At 39.0% G+C, this 17,922-nt stretch overlaps 1 long non-coding RNA gene across 1 annotated transcript; it reads left to right on the forward strand.

Annotated features, from left to right (window-relative positions):
• Positions 1–4,562: 4,562 nt before the first annotated feature.
• Positions 4,563–10,582, forward strand: LOC107207211. Its single transcript, XR_004498394.1, has 3 exons — positions 4,563–4,708; positions 7,362–7,419; positions 7,664–10,582. It is a non-coding gene; the product is annotated as an uncharacterized LOC107207211 (long non-coding RNA).
• Positions 10,583–17,922: the final 7,340 nt, after the last annotated feature.

A 17,922-nucleotide genomic window follows, 5' to 3' on the forward strand; every position in this document is an offset into this window, starting at 1 on the left:
TTTCTTACTGCTCCGTTCCAGGCAATTCTGGTGGCATTTGAAGTGTCACTATTTGTGTGTGAGTGCAAAAGAATTTCAGTGTTGGAGAACTGTCTAAAATTCATTGCAGATCTCTCAAATTTGGCTTCTGTGCAGAGATCTTCTGTGCAGATCTTCAGGCACAGAGATAGTGTGAAAAACTACAAAATATATTTTTATAACTTCAAAATGAAAAATGTAAAGATAAAGCTTGGTAATTAATTCAAACTTTAGAAAGTCATGAATATGCTTACATTTAGGTCACTATTTACATATATGGAAACCTTTCAGAGGGAAAACCTTTTTATACATTCTGTTTGAGGCAAAAGTAAATTGCTGATAACTGTTAAAATTTCACTTTAAAAAAAACCCTTAAACCAGTTTATACTATGGCTTTCCTGGCTCCCTTCCTAGAAGGAGCTTTCTTAGTTGTCTGATCAGAAAGCCACTGCAAAAAAGGTTATTCAGAATTGTATTTGCACCTTCAGTTTTGTGTGTGTGCCCTTGGACTCTGCTAGGACTGTGGTCAAATGAATAAAGGTATTAACAGCAACAATTTTTCCTGTGGAGAAGCTGAGGTTTCACTGGAACACTCTACCCAAGCGTTTGTGCACTTCTTTTCACCTCTCTCATCACCTGATTCCACAAACAAAACTCGTGGCTCTGGATCCATAACCCTTCACAGTGTGCAGGCTTCCCAACATGGTTACACCCCCTGCTCTCCAAGGATAAACCTTAAGACACCTAAATTATTCTTTTGGGTTGTCTATTTGCTGTAGAAAGTGTTTTGGAGGCTGTTGGTTCCATAATGATTTGTGAACCTCATTCAGAAATGCCCAGTGACCAACAGCAGCATCAGGTTTTAAAGGGTTTGTGGGGCTTTGAGGATTATTTCTCTGCAGGTTTTACTGTTTCATGTGGTGTTCTGGAAGGTTTTATTTGGATTACCTTACTGAGTGTTTCTTTAGTAAAGGAGCAGTATGCATTTCAAGGAAATGTGTTTTTTGTTGGATAAAGATTTGATTTAAAAAATAATTTTTAGAAAATTGTCAGTTGGAAATTACTGCTTGAAGATGCTGTAGTGAAGTCATGAAAGAGTCATTATTTTCTGCTTTCCTGACTAGGCATAAAAATCCCCCCCACTTTAAAGGGAAGGCGAGTCAAAACTTGTTCAAAACTTGTTATTCTTTTTTTTTGTTTGTTTGTTGTTGTTACTAAAGCAGATTTAAATTTCCAATAAACTTATTCTGAGCTGGGTTTGGAGGAATAAATGATTTTTTGTTTCCTGATTGTAGTCTAGTAAGTCATGTTGTTTGGAGCTTTTTAGTTTTCTTTTTTGATTCCTCAGCTGAATGAACTGGAAACAAGAAAAATATTGCCTATTTCATCACTGCTTAACCACCTTAAACCATCTTTTTTTTAAAGTATGTTACTTAACTGCTAATGCTGAAAGACTCCACAAAACTGCAAAAGGCTTCTTGTTCACTCTAGTGAAAGCCATGGTGACAATAATGCTGGGTAAAAAACTAAGTGTCCTGATTTAATACCTCTGATAGGAATTACTTCTGGAAGCTGAGTTAAAGAAATACCAGAGGTCTAAAAAAAACCTCAACCAAACCAGAATGTCTCTGCTTTGCAGTGTGGGAGATTAGAAATGATAATAAATGATGTCTGGGAGCCTGAATTTTTTATTTTCTCTAAGGACACGTTGTCACCTGGCAGGTAAAACCAATGCTGTTCATAACCAGCAGTTTATAGCATGATGGCACAGAACATGGCACACAACCCATTTTGTTCAGCCTCTTTATGCTGCCTTAACTTTTAAAGTGATTTAATCTATTTTTGCAGCTTGGATGCTGAAGGCCTTTGGAAGAGGGAAACCCCCCAGGTGGTGAAGTGGAGGAACACCATCTCCAGGGGAAGCTCCATCAGAAAGTCTGGGACTGCAAGTGCTGTCTGTCACCTTGCTCATCTTGAGCCTGGTGAAATGCTACATCCACCTTTCCACAGCTAGCAGGATGTGACCTTTGCAAAGGAGAAGAGGTGTAGGAAGAAAACGTATTTTTTAGAAGTGAGTGCTTGAGAGATTATAATTTATGCAAATCCTTTCAGGGTAGATCTCATTGGGGGTTTTTTTTGAACCAAACTATGATATACAAATATATACTATGTATACTATGATAGACAAATGCCTACAATTTTTCAATTGAGAAATTTCAGAATTTTTTTCTGAAGGGACCTCTTGTAGCTGAACAAATTCACATAAACTTAATTGAACAGAGAAAGGAAAGAGAAACATTCCTTTCGCTCAACAGTTCTAGCTGGAAGGGCCATTCACAAAATTACCCACCCAAAAATCTGAACTTACATCCTCTAGGACAGAAGGGAGCTCGTGGTCATGGTCCCTGAGTTAGGCACATTTCTGACCTGTAACAATGGCCTAAGAGTAATGAACACAGAGGCAGTTTGTGTTTTCCAGGCATCCCATGCTCGGTATGGATCCTGGCACTAGCCCAGGGCATCCTGCCTTCCCAGTGACTGCTTCCACCACATCCATGTGCAGCCATTCAGATAATAATGATAAAAGAAAAGCTTGGATGAAACAAAATCTCATAGTAATGTCTGTAAAATCCCCTGGCACTATCAGCTTTTGAAGAGTTTCACTCCAGTTTTTCCATGCTAATGGGCACTTGAATATTTCAGTGGTTTAGTGCGTTTGCCTCTGCCTGACCCAACAGTGTACTTTTAAAATCTTATGTTCTGGGATAAAATCATGCATTTTGCCTTCATTTGGAGCACATATTCCTCATTCCTCACTTTTAGGAGTCCCTGGGACCAAGCCTGCTTGCAGTGTGGTGTTATTTTTTCCCACAGATGATGGGCTGCTGCTGTTCCAGACATCTCTCAAATGGTCAGGGGTACGATGAGGCAAACACCTGTTTATTTGCAGTCTGTATAATCTGTGCCACGTTTGCAGATGGTGCCCTGCACAGTTCTGGGAGGTATGTGCTAAATAGCCATGAATGACTTGGAAGCAGTGCTGGAAAAAAACATTAAAACTTTCAGCAGTTCCACTCTCATCAGATTTTTAGACCTGGCTGGGCACAGCAGAGCACAGAAAGGGGAGGATTTCAAGATTGCAAATGTTCTGGGGCTGCTAACATGCCATTTTTCAGCTTTGAAAGAAGTCTCCTGTAATACAGAAATTAAGAGGTTTACCCAGCAGAAAATAAGTGTTGCCACTTTATTGTTTTTGGCAGGAGATGGTGGTTCATCATTTGAGCACATCAGGTACTTTCCTTGTGACTATCATATAATTTAAAATGACAGTGCTTCAAATGGTGACAAAATGACAAAGCACTCATCTGTGGTGGAAGTCTAGCATGGAGAGAGAGCTGCAGCCAGGCAAAATTATTTAGAAAGGGAGTCAGAAGAGCACTCTGCTTAGGGTTTATTTATTCACTGGACTTTCACTAGCAGAGAACCAGGAGCTGTGAACCTTGAGGTGAATTTTTCCAGTTTGTGGGGTATTGTGTCCGTGCCACTTTCTGCTCCAACATTTTGAGGACTTATTTGTACAACATTGTTCATCCCTGTGAAAACAGCTGAAATCAAAGCTGGTGCATTTGCTGTGGCTGGAATACTTATGTCCATCTACATAGTAAAGAAAAAATTCATGGTTAAAACTCGCTGGTTTGAGTTGTCACAGTTGCTTTCGAGATTCTCGTGTAGAAGAGGATTTTGCATTTTGGAGATACATGTTCTGCTGAACCTCCCTAGCCTTAGAAATTCCTGGAAGTGTAGAGCAGTTGCCTTGTGACAGACACTGTGAGCTGGTTGGTGTGAATAGCTGGTGGTAGGAAAGTGTCCATCTGTCTGGGAATTCACTGCTGCCTTCACACATCCATAATCCTACACAAACTTTTTTCCCCAGTGCATCTTAGAGTGAGGATAGATTTTGTGGTCACCAAAAAGAAAAAATAATTATTTTTTTGTAGAAAAATAGTGTATGTTATAAATATGGTGTAAAATAAAGTAAAATTCCATCTAACTAAAACACATTCCTTTCAGCAAGGACTGAAGTTAAATGAGCTTCTTGAGGAGTACAAACACATACCAGACAAGTGCTGGTGAATGATATTACTATCTTAGAAACTGGAGCTATTGCTAAAATGTAACACAGCTTTTTAAACAGAAATTAATAGACAGGCATCATGTGCCACTTAATTTTTCTTAAGTCATTTTGACTGCTGTTCCCAGGGGAGGCTGTGAATGTGGGATTGATTTACAGTGAGAATGAGGCCTGTGATTATCCTGTTTCTCATTTTGGGGATGGGTTTCCTTTAAAAGCATTCCTGCTCTCCTTCTCATCCGTGTTCCTGCTGGGCTGCAGGGGAAGCAAGTGTGGGGAGCTGGAGGAAGGTGCTGAAACATACCCCAAAGCTTTAACTCAGCCAAGGGAATTCAGTGCTGCCTCTGCCACTCAGTATTGAAATCACTCACACTCAGGCCCAGGAGGATGTCCCTTTCTCTGCTCATTTAGGAGATGTGAATTCTCTGACTGGATGGTCTGCACTTGTGGTTTACAGGTTTGAACTATTCAGTGACCATAACCAACTGTGGAATGCCATAAATGGAGCAATATAATGACTGGAGCTACCCAGCATCCTTCAGATTAACAGCTGGCTCTGTAAGTACCACTGTCCTGATGGCAATTCTAAAAAGCAGTGCCAGCTCCTGTGGATGGCGGGGTCTTGGCTGGCAAATTACATCGTGTTAAGGAAAAAAAGCCTTTGTGCCTAGGAATTGTTCTATGGCTGTGCTCAGTTTGAACTTCTCATGTTTTTTGTGATTTGCTTTTATTTCTTAACAAAGATAAACTGTAACCTCCCCCTCCCCCCTAAAGGACTCATACATACCCCTTTGAAACAAAGGATTAAATCCCCCAAACCATCTGTGCTGTAGGAGACCCACATTTGCCAAGACTGCTTCAAAACTCAGGCTGGTGTCAGTGGTCAGCAATGCATTTTTGAGATTTAAAGTCTGGTTTCTTGCTTCTACCTTCCAGCCTGTGGTGCTAATCTTGTGTGGAGCTGTGCTGAACAGAATAGCTGGCCTGTAATTGGGGGAGATTGCTGCAGCCACTTATCTCTGTGGGTGTTACTCCTGTTCTCAGCATCATTGCAGTTAAAATGGTTATCATTTTCATCCATAGTGTCTTCCTAAGACAAAAATAAGCATGTGCCACTTATCTGTTCAGTGTTATTGAATCATTTTTGAATCATTTCAGTATAGAATGATTTACTTTTTTTTTCTTTTTTTTTTTTTTTTCCCTGCTGATCCTTGGCCATAGCCCAGGAAAAGTTGTGCACTGTTATCACTCTCATGGGATTTACCAGAAAGGGAGCAGGATCTAAATAAGCTTAAAAGTTTCTGATTACCATGATTGGAACATCAAAATCCTTTAACAATAATAATAATAATAATAATAATAAAAAAATCCCAATTCTTTTATAACTGTGCATTCAAATCCTACAGGTTATTCAGGTCCTACACCATCTGATTTCTGTGCCACCTCACTGTTTTCTTCTGCCTCTGAATGGCCCTGGGCAGGTGCCCCTCCTGTTGGGTCAGTCATTTCCTAACTCACAAATTGGGAAGCCATGCTGGGTGGTCAGAGCTCAAGTGAGTTTTTGGAAGAGGGCTTGTACTAGATAAGGACTTGAAGAATCTGATTTCAGTTATTATCTTTAGAAAATACTTCTAGTAGAAGCTTATATGATCCATTAATTAGTCTGGGTGTGATCTTCATCCTGCCAAAGTTAATAAAGGTGTTTCTTTTTACTTTGGTGAGCTTTAGCATCCTCATCAACCAAGTGTGGCCACTGTTTCCTTCTTTGTCTTCTTTTTCTGTCTAACAAATGCTCAGTGCCTAATGTGCATTTAGGCATCCAGGAAAAACAAAACACTTGGCCCTGGCAGCATACAGTGATGCTACTAAAGCAGGAGGAGAAACCTTTTGAAGGTCAGGTTATCCCACATCCAAACTCCAGAAAGCATTTGTCATGCCCTGGGAATCGATCTGAAATCTGATCCATCTTGGAGAACAGTTCACCACAGAAAGAATGCATTAGAATGTCTCTTCCTGAAATTCCCTATGGAGCTGATTTCCTGGAAAGCAGCCTTAGGTGTGGTGTGGGTAATGGCACCATGCTCTGGGAAGAGGATGGTCTCTGAAAAGCAGCAGCAGGGGAGGGAGGGACTGAAGCTCCTTGCAGCTCATGGAAAGCTGGATCACTCTTCAGTTATGTCCTTATAAAAGTTAGCATGTGGACCAACATTTTAATGCTTTTTAATTTTTTAATGCTTTACGTTGGATAACTTGCAATATACAAATGTTATCAGCTCCATGAAGATTTTAAAATAGGAAGGAAGAGGATGATAAAATCCTGAGGGTTGCTCCCATATTAGAGCTCCTGGCACTGCAAACTCCATACAGTAAAAAATGAGAGCATTTGACTGTTTCATAAAGCTAAGCATATTTGATAGTGCTATATCATAAAACCCTTGTCTCTTGAGTAGCTGGGTGTGGTAGTTGTAAAAGTGTCAGATTTATTCTAGGAAGTCTCTGTGTTCATAATTTGTAATTGCTTTTATTACTTGTAACTCAAGGCAGATGTGCACAGAAGCAATCAGCAGTTTGTCCTCTAGCCACATGATTTCATGTAATTGAGCCAAAGTCCTCTGCACACACAGAGAGAAAGCAAAGCCCTGAGATGAAAGCTCTGCCTGGGATTACCTGGGATTAAATGGGGAACACAAAAAGGGTATTAATAAAAAAACAGTTGAAGGCTAGCACAGGTCTTCTCCCCTGAACAGTCTCTAAGACACAGCTCATACCCTGGTGGGGGTCTGCTCTCTGCCTCTTTAGCCATTTTCTGTTCTAATGGTTTGTGCTAATGTGGGCTGGAACAAAGGGAATGGATGTAGGGGGTAGGAAAACACACCCTTCTGCTCTGATGTTCAGTTTAAAATTATTTTCAGACAAAAAGAAAGCTGAATATAGTGCACAATACAATTCTAGCTAAGGAAAGGAACTGGCTTGGAAGAGAAGGTGGCTGAGACTGAGAGCAAACACAGCACAAGAGAAATGTAAAGTGCTGTCTTATAAATTGTGTATTTCTCCTGCTCTGTCAGTTTATTCATAATACTCTGTCTTTAAAGTAAATAAATAAACAGTCTGGATATTTTTTTTCCATTTTTCTTTTGCCATTTGTATACTTTATTCAAACCATTTTTTTTCAACCATTTTTTTTTCTTTCTTTCTTTTTTTCTTTCCGCAGCCAAGGCTCCTTTGCAAAAGCAATGCAGTCCTTCACACAGCAGCCTCTTTGGGCTAAGGTGGGTACAAATCCACACCTGTCATTAGGACTGCCATCATCATTGCCCAGTAATGATGATAATGAGACAGTTCCTAGCAATGCATTATTAATATGATGCTGTTACCCACAGCAAGTGCTGATCTCTAAAGTTTTATTACACCGAGGCAGCCTTAAAATCTTCAAATCATTTACAGCTTTATCACACTTTCTCAGTAGCTGTTATTGCTCAGACATCCCTCTTTTTCTTCCTCTTGCCTTCTCAGATGAGCAAAGATCTTTGATGCTTCCATTTTCTCACTCCATGAATGGATCAAAGAGCCCAAAATCCACAGGGCTTTGAAACAGGAGGAGCAGTGGAAGAGAGATTACAGTCAGCTGGAACAGAAATGCATTAGTCTGGAGCTTGATTGGTCTGGTTTTGTGGTTGACATTTGTGAGCATGAAAGCATTAGGGAGAAATAACAATGGCATTTTTAGATAAAATAACAGTAGATTAAAAAAAGTTAATTTTGTACTAAATTCCACAGTAATATTATGTCTTGCAGTAAATTTCTAACTATCCTGAAGTGATAACCAGTTTTCTTTTGTGTAAAAGGAGCCATAGTCTAAGGAGACTCTTGAGTGGCAGCCTAGATATGAGAAATGTTATTTGAATTAGGAATTCTTATCCATGTTTATAGTACTTTCCAGAGGCTTTCTCTCATTTTTAGGCCTTTTTCACAAAAGCATATGCAATAAAAATGTTACTGCTGCCAGCTTGTATGCCTGAAAGGTCAATTCTTCTTTTTGTTCTAACTTTATCAGTTTCTTTAATAAAAGATATTAACTCTCTTCACAAACCTGTCTCACGGAGAGAAGAAAAATATCCCCATCTCCAAAGAAAATATCACTTCTATTTAATGATTAAAACAGATCAGTGTGAGAGAAGACATAAGGCAGCTACCAGAAAATTCTGGTGAGTAGCAAGCTACAAAAGCTTCGGTTTTCTGGTCATTCTGAAAGTTTTTGGTGCTGTTTTCCTCGTAAAATTGAGCACAATAGAGCAAGAAATGTTTCAAGGCCGTGGTTGGTACATCAGGAAAAGAATCCTTCCTTCCTGACAGTATGGACTCTCTAAATTCCATATAAATTCTAAATTGAGAAGGTGCTAGAGCAGCTCAGTGCCAATTCCATCCCTCCAGCCTGAGCCATGGAACATCCCAACACCAAACTCCCATCTTTGGCTGCTGGAAAGGACTGAGGTGGCTTTGAGAAGGCACCTCTGCATGTATCAGAGGACGACATGGGAGGGTGCTGTCTGAGGCCTTGAATGTGAACACACCTCAAAATCAAAGGAGATTTATTACCAATAAGATCATTATAATACTAATAATCATGATTAATAACAAGCAAAAGTAGTTACATTTCCATAAGATATAACTGTGCTATTAAACTAGTATTTTTTCTAAGAAAGGCATAAGAAGTTAATGCTAATTAAAGTAACAAACAAAACAAAATAGTAACAAAACCCATTGAAATTCCATAAAATATAACAGCAATTAATAGTAACTAATAGTAACAAATTCAATTACATTTCTATAAAATGTAACAACTGATAGTACAGTAGTAATTAATACTATATAGTAGTAAACAAGAATTATTACATTTCTATGAAATGTAACAGTAATTAATACTAATTGCAAGAAACAGAAACCATTACATTTCTATAAAATCTGATGGTAATTAATAGTAATGCTCATTGCATTTCTATAAATATAATTTTACAATACTTAATCATTACATTATATTATAAACTATAATATTAATAAGAGCAATGCTAATAAGATGTTAGCCTAGTGCAGGTAACCAGACCTGTGGTGTTAATACCAAGCAAGAACACAAACCCAACTCCAATTTTGAGGATTTTTGTTCCAGGTTCAGCATTTAAATTCCTCCCCTCTCTGGGTGTGAATTTGAGACAAGTTATCCCAGGGAATATCCAAGCCTGTGCAGGGCTCATCAGCTCTGCATGGTCACTGCTTTGATTATTCAAAGGTGTTTGTGGAAAAGAAGTCTAAGAGTTCAGCTTTGAGGGATGATCACTCTTTCTGCACCATTTAAGCCCATCATCTCATTTCTAAGTGGTACTGATTACAACTCACGGGCAACCACAGTCATTTTCAGAATGGAAGGGTGAGAGAAATGTGACCCTGTCATAAAACAAAGCCCATGGGCTAAAGGCTTGGGGAGGGGGGCTGTTTCCATGTGTGATTCAATGCATCTCATTGGTATAATGCCTTCACATTTAAACAGCTTAATTTTTAAATCACCAGATAATTGTGTAATTGTGGTATTTCTGTTCCCTGTGATGAACCTGCCTAATGGTTCTGTGAAAATAAAATCGCCTGAAAGCATCCCCAGCTCTGTTCCTTGGTGTCACTGGGGGGCTCGGAGCTGGGCCCTGGAGCAGGTAAATGATGTTTGACTTGGCAAATAAAGACATTTACACCTACTGGGGCCAGTTCACTTCTCATTCCAGGGAGGACATTTCTCATGACATCCCCAATGTGGTTCCATAGGCCAGTCAGCTGCTCCTGATTTCTCCTTGTAGCAGCTCTTTTTGCAGAGAGCTCTTTTTCCACCGCTGTCAAAGGAAGCTCAATCCATTACAAACACACTTGTTGGACTCTCCTGAAAAAAATATACCCAAAGCATTTTGACTAAGCAGGCAAATCTCAGTGTTCTTTTATGTCTTCCCATTTCACTGAAACAAAAACCACTTGCTAAATACATATAATTTGAGTCAAATTGGTATAAATGCCTGTCAAAGATAGGGATAGCACCAAGGATGATAAGGAAAAAACCAGCTAAATGTTCCCAATTAAATACATCAGTCTATTTGAGAGAAACACCTGGATTTGTACAAATAGGCTGTTTGTGATTTGCCTCTTCATATAGAATCTCCAGAGCTGAATAAAACATGAGTAATTACAGGCAACTTCAGGTAATCTTTAATTCTTTCTCTTCACCCAAATGGGACTTGGCACACAATTTTCAAATGCAGCCACAGTGAAACTGCACTGCCCCAGGCTAGGACTCATGGCCACACTTTTATGATTTTTTTTTTTTTTTTACTTAAAGACATTTCTCTTTCAGCAGTCAGAAGCCTTTTACCAAAACCAAGTTCAATTTATTAAACAAAGTTATTTCTGTACCGGTATTTCAACCCAAATATTTATTGCCTTACCTTGCAATTTTCTTCACTGGTGTAATTGAAAGATATTCTTGTAGTTCCTTGACTTTAATTTTGTTAATCTAAACAAGCCTGGCAAAGCTAGCATGTCTTTAACAGAGATACTGTCCTTCCTGTAATCAGCCTGGTGGTTCTTTTGTTATGCAGCCCAATAAAGGGATGTCTATAGTTTCAAGGGGTCTTAACACAGCTCTAAATGAAAGCATATCAATGGCTTTTACAGGATATTTTTGGATTATGCCAGAAAACACCAGGCCTGCCACATGAAAAGTGCACTGGTTTTCTCTTGGGAGTGGCAAACAGGGGCCACAGCCACAGCAAACCAAAAATACTCTCACAGCCCTTTTCTCTTTTTTGTTTTTTTTTTTCTTTTTCCTCTTCTGTAACTTCCAAATGGTGAACTGCAAAAGTTCTTGTCTCCTGGGACATGAATTTATGCAGTATATCTTGTGATGGTAGGATTCACAGTACATTTCCTTGCATAATTAAGTTAATCTTATTTTTGTTGTTGTACCTGTTGAAAGGCATTTAGTTCCTTTTAGTACAGAGACAGCCCTGACTTCTGTTTTAGCATCAGTTAAAAATTTAAAACAGGGAGGATTTTCCCACACATTAATGAATATTTTAATCAGTATTGAACTCCAGATGTCCTTTTTATGTCCCCTACCCTAATTTACTTCTGCCTCTAAGTGCTATATGAAACCCAAAAGAGGGACAAAACCTGAGTAGAAAGACTTCAAATGAACATTTTAGAGCTTTAGCTTGAGAGGAAACCTTTGTACTTTCGTTGTGCACACGTTGAGAGGAGCTATTAAAATACATGGTTCTCTGAGCCACTGAACTGCTCCACTTCACTGCTTCACTTTCCCACCCTGTTGAGAGATTTAAATTGTGAGTTCTTTGAGCCATGGGTTGTTGCCTTTTTGCTTTCACACTTTTTAGGCCCAAGAAGCCAATGACCTTGACTGGACAGCAAAACCACACCTTATACAAATTATCCCTTCAGTGTCTCCAGAGTCTGTCTTTGGCATCACACAAATTTATTCACACACACTGAATATGTCTCCAGCTCAAGGTAAATTGTCTCAACTTCTTGCATGATGCTCTACCTCATTTATGGCTATTTCAGCTTCTAGCCTAATCTGGGTCTACTGCACCTTCTGTTTCTTACCAGTTTTAAGGACAGATCAGGAACTTCAAAAGCCAAGAACGCTGTCCTGAGTGGCCAGCTGACAATATGCAGACTCTAAGGCAAAGGCTCCAAAAAGATTGGTGACTTTATGTTCCTACCTGTTACATTAAACACCAGCACACCTGTAAGTTTTACTAAGCTAGAAACAGACTAGAAGACAAAGGAAAACAGTCTCTGAAAGCTTAAGAAATATAATTTTACATGTTGAGTGCTTCTGTGTTTTTAAGATTTTTAAAAACTGAACCAAAGTGTCTAAGATTTAAATACCAAGTTGAGCTGTCAAAAATCACTACAGATGTAGATAAAATTATTTTTCATGTAACAGAATCTAATTCCTCTCTCTCGCTGGGTTTTGGACACAAAACTGGCTGAAAACTCATACTGCAGTTATACGAAAACATCACTGTCAAAAGCACAGACAATTCAAGCATTTTTCTACTACGTTTGTGGTGAAAAGACTTTTTTAAAGCTTATAGTGGTAAAAAAATAGTACATATATGAGAAAAACAACAGTTTAAGATTACTTCTTTTGCCAAATATCAAGTAAAAGCATTAGAAACAGATACTGCACTATTTCATGAAGTTAGAAGAAGGTAAAGACTTGCAATTTAATATCATTATGTAGACACACTCCTATAATATTGTCATCATCTGCTACTTGAGACAATGAAACCAATCCAAAAACTTCACCTTAAAATAAGTAGCATTTTATCCTGGAAACAAACTGAATACATATGGCAACCCAGTGCACTGTTCAAATTAATCCAGTCAATTCCTATTTAAAACTCATGGATATTTTCAAATTTAGGAGAAAAAACTTATTAAATAATCCCCCTATAGATGGCACAGCCTTTAATAACGTGGTGTAAAATGTATGGGGTTTTTCCTTCTCCTGTGATGGCTTAACAAGTCTGAAGGATTCTCTTGCAGATTTCTCTTTTAAAGTGCACAGGCCAAAGAACTTCCATCACATGGACCTTCCAGTGTGAAGTTGTTAATGCTGTCATAACTCTTATTGTCATTGCATCTTAAATCCTAAATGAGGTAACCACTTCAATATCCAGAGAACAGTATCCATTCAGGATATGGAACAGAAGGAATAAAGGGGAGATCTTTACCTCTCGATTTTTCACAACTTGAATGACATCTACCATTCAGAATATAGGAAACACTGCAAAATCTCACTGTTCAACAGGAAAAAAATAAGAGGGAGAGAGACAAAGCAGGATTTGAGCTTAATTCTTGGGATGTTTTTGAAGGACAAATAAGGTAAAAGTCTGCAAGTACAATGCAGATGCAAGAGGCATGAAGACACTTGGGGCTTTTATAGCATATTGGAGATTTTCATTTTGTGATAGAAATTTTCACATTACAAGGCTTTCAACATAACCTCAACCCTTTCTTACAATTCAATTTCTTCCTTTGTTCAGACCACAGAAACTTTTCCCAATGGAAAAGGACAGACAGCTGGAGGGAAAGGAACCTCACTTAAACACTACTGAATGAAACACAGATGTAGAAGGACAGCAGAAGTTCATTTTTGTGGTAATTATGTTTCTGACAGTCCTTAATGTGTTTGTCTACATCAAGAGGAGCCACTAACACAGTCTAGAATAGTACAGTGCCATCCTTAGTTTTAGAGGGGACTGTATCTTTGAGATCCAAGTTACTCTTATCCCTGTTTCCAATTTTGAATTAATGGAAAAATGGGCCTGCTGAGGAGTTTTCCCATTCTTAAGTATTTTACTCCTTAGTGCTTCCACTAGCAATATGTACTTCAAAGAGATGAAAATATAGGAGATCCTATAAAGTATTTTCAGACTAAGACTATTGTGACAATCAGTTATTGATGCATTAGGAAATAAAAAATATTAGAGACAGAAGGTACTGTAAGGAGACACTCTGTTTACCTGGACTGAGGGTGCAGTCTGACTGGAAATTTCATCTAAGTGTTGTTGGAATTAAAGGCAGCTGTCTGACCTTTATGGTGCTTATGGTTTCTTATAATTGCTATTGTAAGGAAAAAAAGGAAAGGAAAAAAAAAAGAAAAAAAAAGAAGAAAAGCTGAAATATAAAAATTTCCCAGTGAAAGACCAGAGACTAGCACAGCACTTATTAAACTCAGTTTAAACACCACCAGCCTAGTGATACCTGTTCACTTTCAGCCAGGATGCATGATCACTCCTAGGGATGCCTATTCAGTCTCAGGCACCACTGCTGCTTGCAGCAATTTCTGCATCCAGTTTCCCTGGTGGTTTTTTAATCATCTTACAATTTTACACAAAATTACAGGTGGATAATTGAAAGGAGAAAACCCAACACCTTTCTACCAAAGTTTTCAGTCTGTCCCCAAGATGTTAAATATACACAGGCAGCCATTCCAAATGTTATGAAATTAAGTAACCTCCTCTATTCTACACAATTAAGCCAAATTGCTACAATTGTGTCATTAAATGCCACACACAGAGGATGAAGAATCAGAGCAGGCCGTAGATTTTTCTCCAGTTCTGTCAGCAGCACGTCTGCCTGCAACAAGGAATACATATATCCATATGCTTCCTGTCAACCTGTGTGACAAATGCAGCACAGTCTTTGTGCTCCCAGCTAACAGAGGCAGTAAATGATATATAAAACCCCTCTTTGTTCCCATCCATGGATGGAAGGCTTGGCACAGACAAAGACAAATGGGATGGCTGCCTGCTGGTCGGGGAGAGGCAGCCACAGCAGCTGCGAGCTGATACAGAAAAAAAACACAGCTTTATTTTAATGTTTATGGGTTTGAACCCAAGCTAAATGTGTTTGTGAATGACTGGGGTGCCATTGTGGCTTGGCTCCCAGCTCGTGCTGCGAGCCAGGCCTGCTCGCTCTGGGTGCCACAAGATCCTGATCCAGTGGGATCCTCCCCTCCTTGGCACAGCTGATTCTGCTGCTCAGGGGGAGCAAGGACAGCCCAGATGTTTGCTGTCACAAACAACAAATTCCCAGAAGAACTGGGGGACCTGAGAGGAACCCATTTCAAGAGCATTCTGCTAGGTTTGTAGTGATCTGCCAGAGGTGTAGGACTTCCACTCCACTATGTCAAAATTTGTCTTCCAAGTGGCAACGACAAAAAAGCTGACTGGTTTTTGCAGGGCTTGGCCTCCTGAATTGCAGTGAAGGTAAACAAAAGGTCACACCAGACTAAAGTTCCACTTTTGCTCCTCATTACTTGGTCTATCCTCTTCCAGCTCCCACATTCTGGCAGAGGAAAGGTGCAGGCTCCTATAGAAATACATGGTGACCTTAGTAAAACATTTTATAGAAAGCAGCATATCAGAGGAAATTAATATCATTGGGCTCATCACCAGACAAAGGGTGGAGCTGATGTCCTTTGACTCTTCTAACTGATGAAAATTAAAGGGAATCATGACCCACTAGATGGGGTGAGACCTGTCTCACAGCCTTGGCCATGAAGTCCTGCTGGTGATACCTGATGTGTTTGGCTGTCTTGAGAGCCTGGGTTGGGTCCAAGGTTCCATCTTATACTTTTGAGATGACTAAACTCAAGCATTATTAAACCCAGCCAAACACTAGGCATTGAAGCTCAAACCCCACGTTCATCACATCACTGTTTGTGATGTGTATTACTGTTAAGTAATACACAAATCTGCAATTTCAGAAATAAAATGTGACAACCCTCAGGCAATGATCATTCTAGAATAACACCACTGAAGCAGGAGATGCTGTTGGCTGTTATTACAGTGCCTGTTTCCATAAATCTCCCATAAAATCCATACACACAGTAACCATTTGCAAGTGAAAACAGTGGCTGATGTGTGCAATTGTTTATTCTGAATACAGAACAGACATCTGCATGAGCAAATCGATGCGCATGCAAATTTCCTCCAAAACTCACAGAGGCAGTTTTGAGCCAAAGCCACAAATGCTTTTTGGAATATTCCTGTTGATTTCAGGGATTTTGCCCACAGATGTTATTTCCACACCATTGACTTTGCTCCACTGCTCTTAAATATCAAGAAGAACCTTAAGTTTTCTTTACTTACAGCACAGTTAAACAGATATGGAGTCAAACCGAGCCCAAATACTCTAAGAAGGGATAATCTCAAGAGGTAAGCTTGATAGTCACTAAATAATAAAACATGAATCATACTGCTATTTATCTTCTCCCACAGTGGATATTTGCAAGCAAAAATCAGGGATTTCTTCTATTTATTTACCTATTTTCCCCTCCAGGAAGTCTGTTTAATGAGGAAAAACCTCCAAACTCTTAAAACCCATGTGTATAAGTTAAAGCTTTTCAGTAAAGAAAACTCTTCATAAAGCTCAAACATGTCTCAGTTATATTTTGCTGTTGCTGCTAAGGGATCAAAAAAAAACTAAATGTGAAAATAAAATATGCTGAAAAGCTTTTGAATTCTGTAATTGTGTTCATGTTGCAATGGGATTTTTGTTTAAATTGGAAGGCTCTCAGTAATTGGGAAGCTACCAGGTCACCCTCAGGCAGAAAAGTACCACCAGCTCTCCAGTATCATGCAAAGAACCAAGGGATATTTGCTGCATCTCCCTACCATACATTTACTACTCTCTGAGGGTTTGGGACCTTCATCTGCTCTTCTGTGGGCACAAGGGCATCTTCTACTTCAAATTCTCCCAGTCAGCAGGGCAACCACCCTCTGTGTGCACCAGGGCCAAACTATTGCTCAAGTCTCAACCAGAAATGAAAAGTGGCAAACGAGCAGCAGTGACCTCCAGCACTCAAAAGGGCTGGTCAGTGTAGGAACAGTCACTTGTTTGGCTTTGCCAAATTCTCTCAGGATTCCCAGTGAAAAACTGAAGTTTTTATTCCTTGGGCTTAAGCTGCTACACTTTAATAAGATGAGTTGTTGTTCTTGGTTTGCTGGCTGATAAGGTTTGAAGCACATTTACTTTGCATTCTGTTGCGTGTAAGCTGGCGGTGAGCTAGAAGGAATAATTTATAAATGAGATGAATTTGTATAGATTAGCCAAGTGCCTACTGACTGAGAATATAGCAATGTCTAAGTATTTAGATGAATTAAGCAGCAAGAAAAGATAAATACTCTTGAAAAGAACACATTTAGTAGGCTACTGAAGTATAACTAGGAATAAATAAAAACAAAAAAAGAAAAAAAAGGAAGAATGCAGAGGAAAGGCGTAGCAGCATAAAGAGGCAAAGAAAACAAGTTTGCATGTCTTTATTTATACCTGTCCCATCAGTAAGTCTAAGTTTATAACCTCCAAAATACAAAATATTGGTTAGGTGAATGACCCTAGCTGGTCTATATTAATATTTTCAACTGAGCAGCTTGGGACACACATTGTCTCTCTCTCTTCATATTAAAATAACTGCTTTACATTCCTGTCACTGCCTGTAGACAAACATACATCTCCTTTTATAGGTACACATCCAGATGTACATATAGGAAAGGATTATGTAATGTAGCCAGCTCTTACCTTGGAAAACCAAAATGTTGGCATTGATTCCTGTCTGCCTCCTGATTTTAAGCATCTAGGAGGGGGAAGAAGTACTGCTCCCACACTGAATAAACCATCATCACAAAGACTGGTTAGGCACAATTCTTCTAGTCTTTCCTATAAGCTTTGCTTTTGTGGTGAGGTTTTTTCCCCCTCTTTCCTTAATGGAGAACAAAGGATGACCAGGTAACGTGACACAGCAAGTGGACAACCTCTGTAGTAGTTTGTATTGCTTTCAAACTTTTCTAAATAAAAAGATAAATCTAATTACTTCCCAATTTTCCACTTCTGGATGAAAATAAGTTTGAAACAATAGGAAAGGGCTAAGAAATTGAAAGAAATATTAAGCACAATTGAGAAATATCTATTTCTCCAATAATCATCTCATGGGATTCTTAGACAGAGATGTTAAAGCATATTCTAGGAAGGAGTAAGAAGCATCCCTTCAGTCTTTCATAACATCTGTATTTTACTGACATGAGTTCTTGTCTCTGTTAATTATGGAGGTCTGGGCGAGGTAATTAAATTAAGAGGAAAAACAGGGTTTGGGTTGTTATTTTAATTATTTGAGTAGTGCAGACTTTGTACAGTTTACCTTTTAAAAA

The sequence above is a fragment of the Parus major genome, chromosome 7, assembly GCF_001522545.3.
Source record: "Parus major isolate Abel chromosome 7, Parus_major1.1, whole genome shotgun sequence".
NCBI lineage: Eukaryota > Metazoa > Chordata > Aves > Passeriformes > Paridae > Parus > Parus major.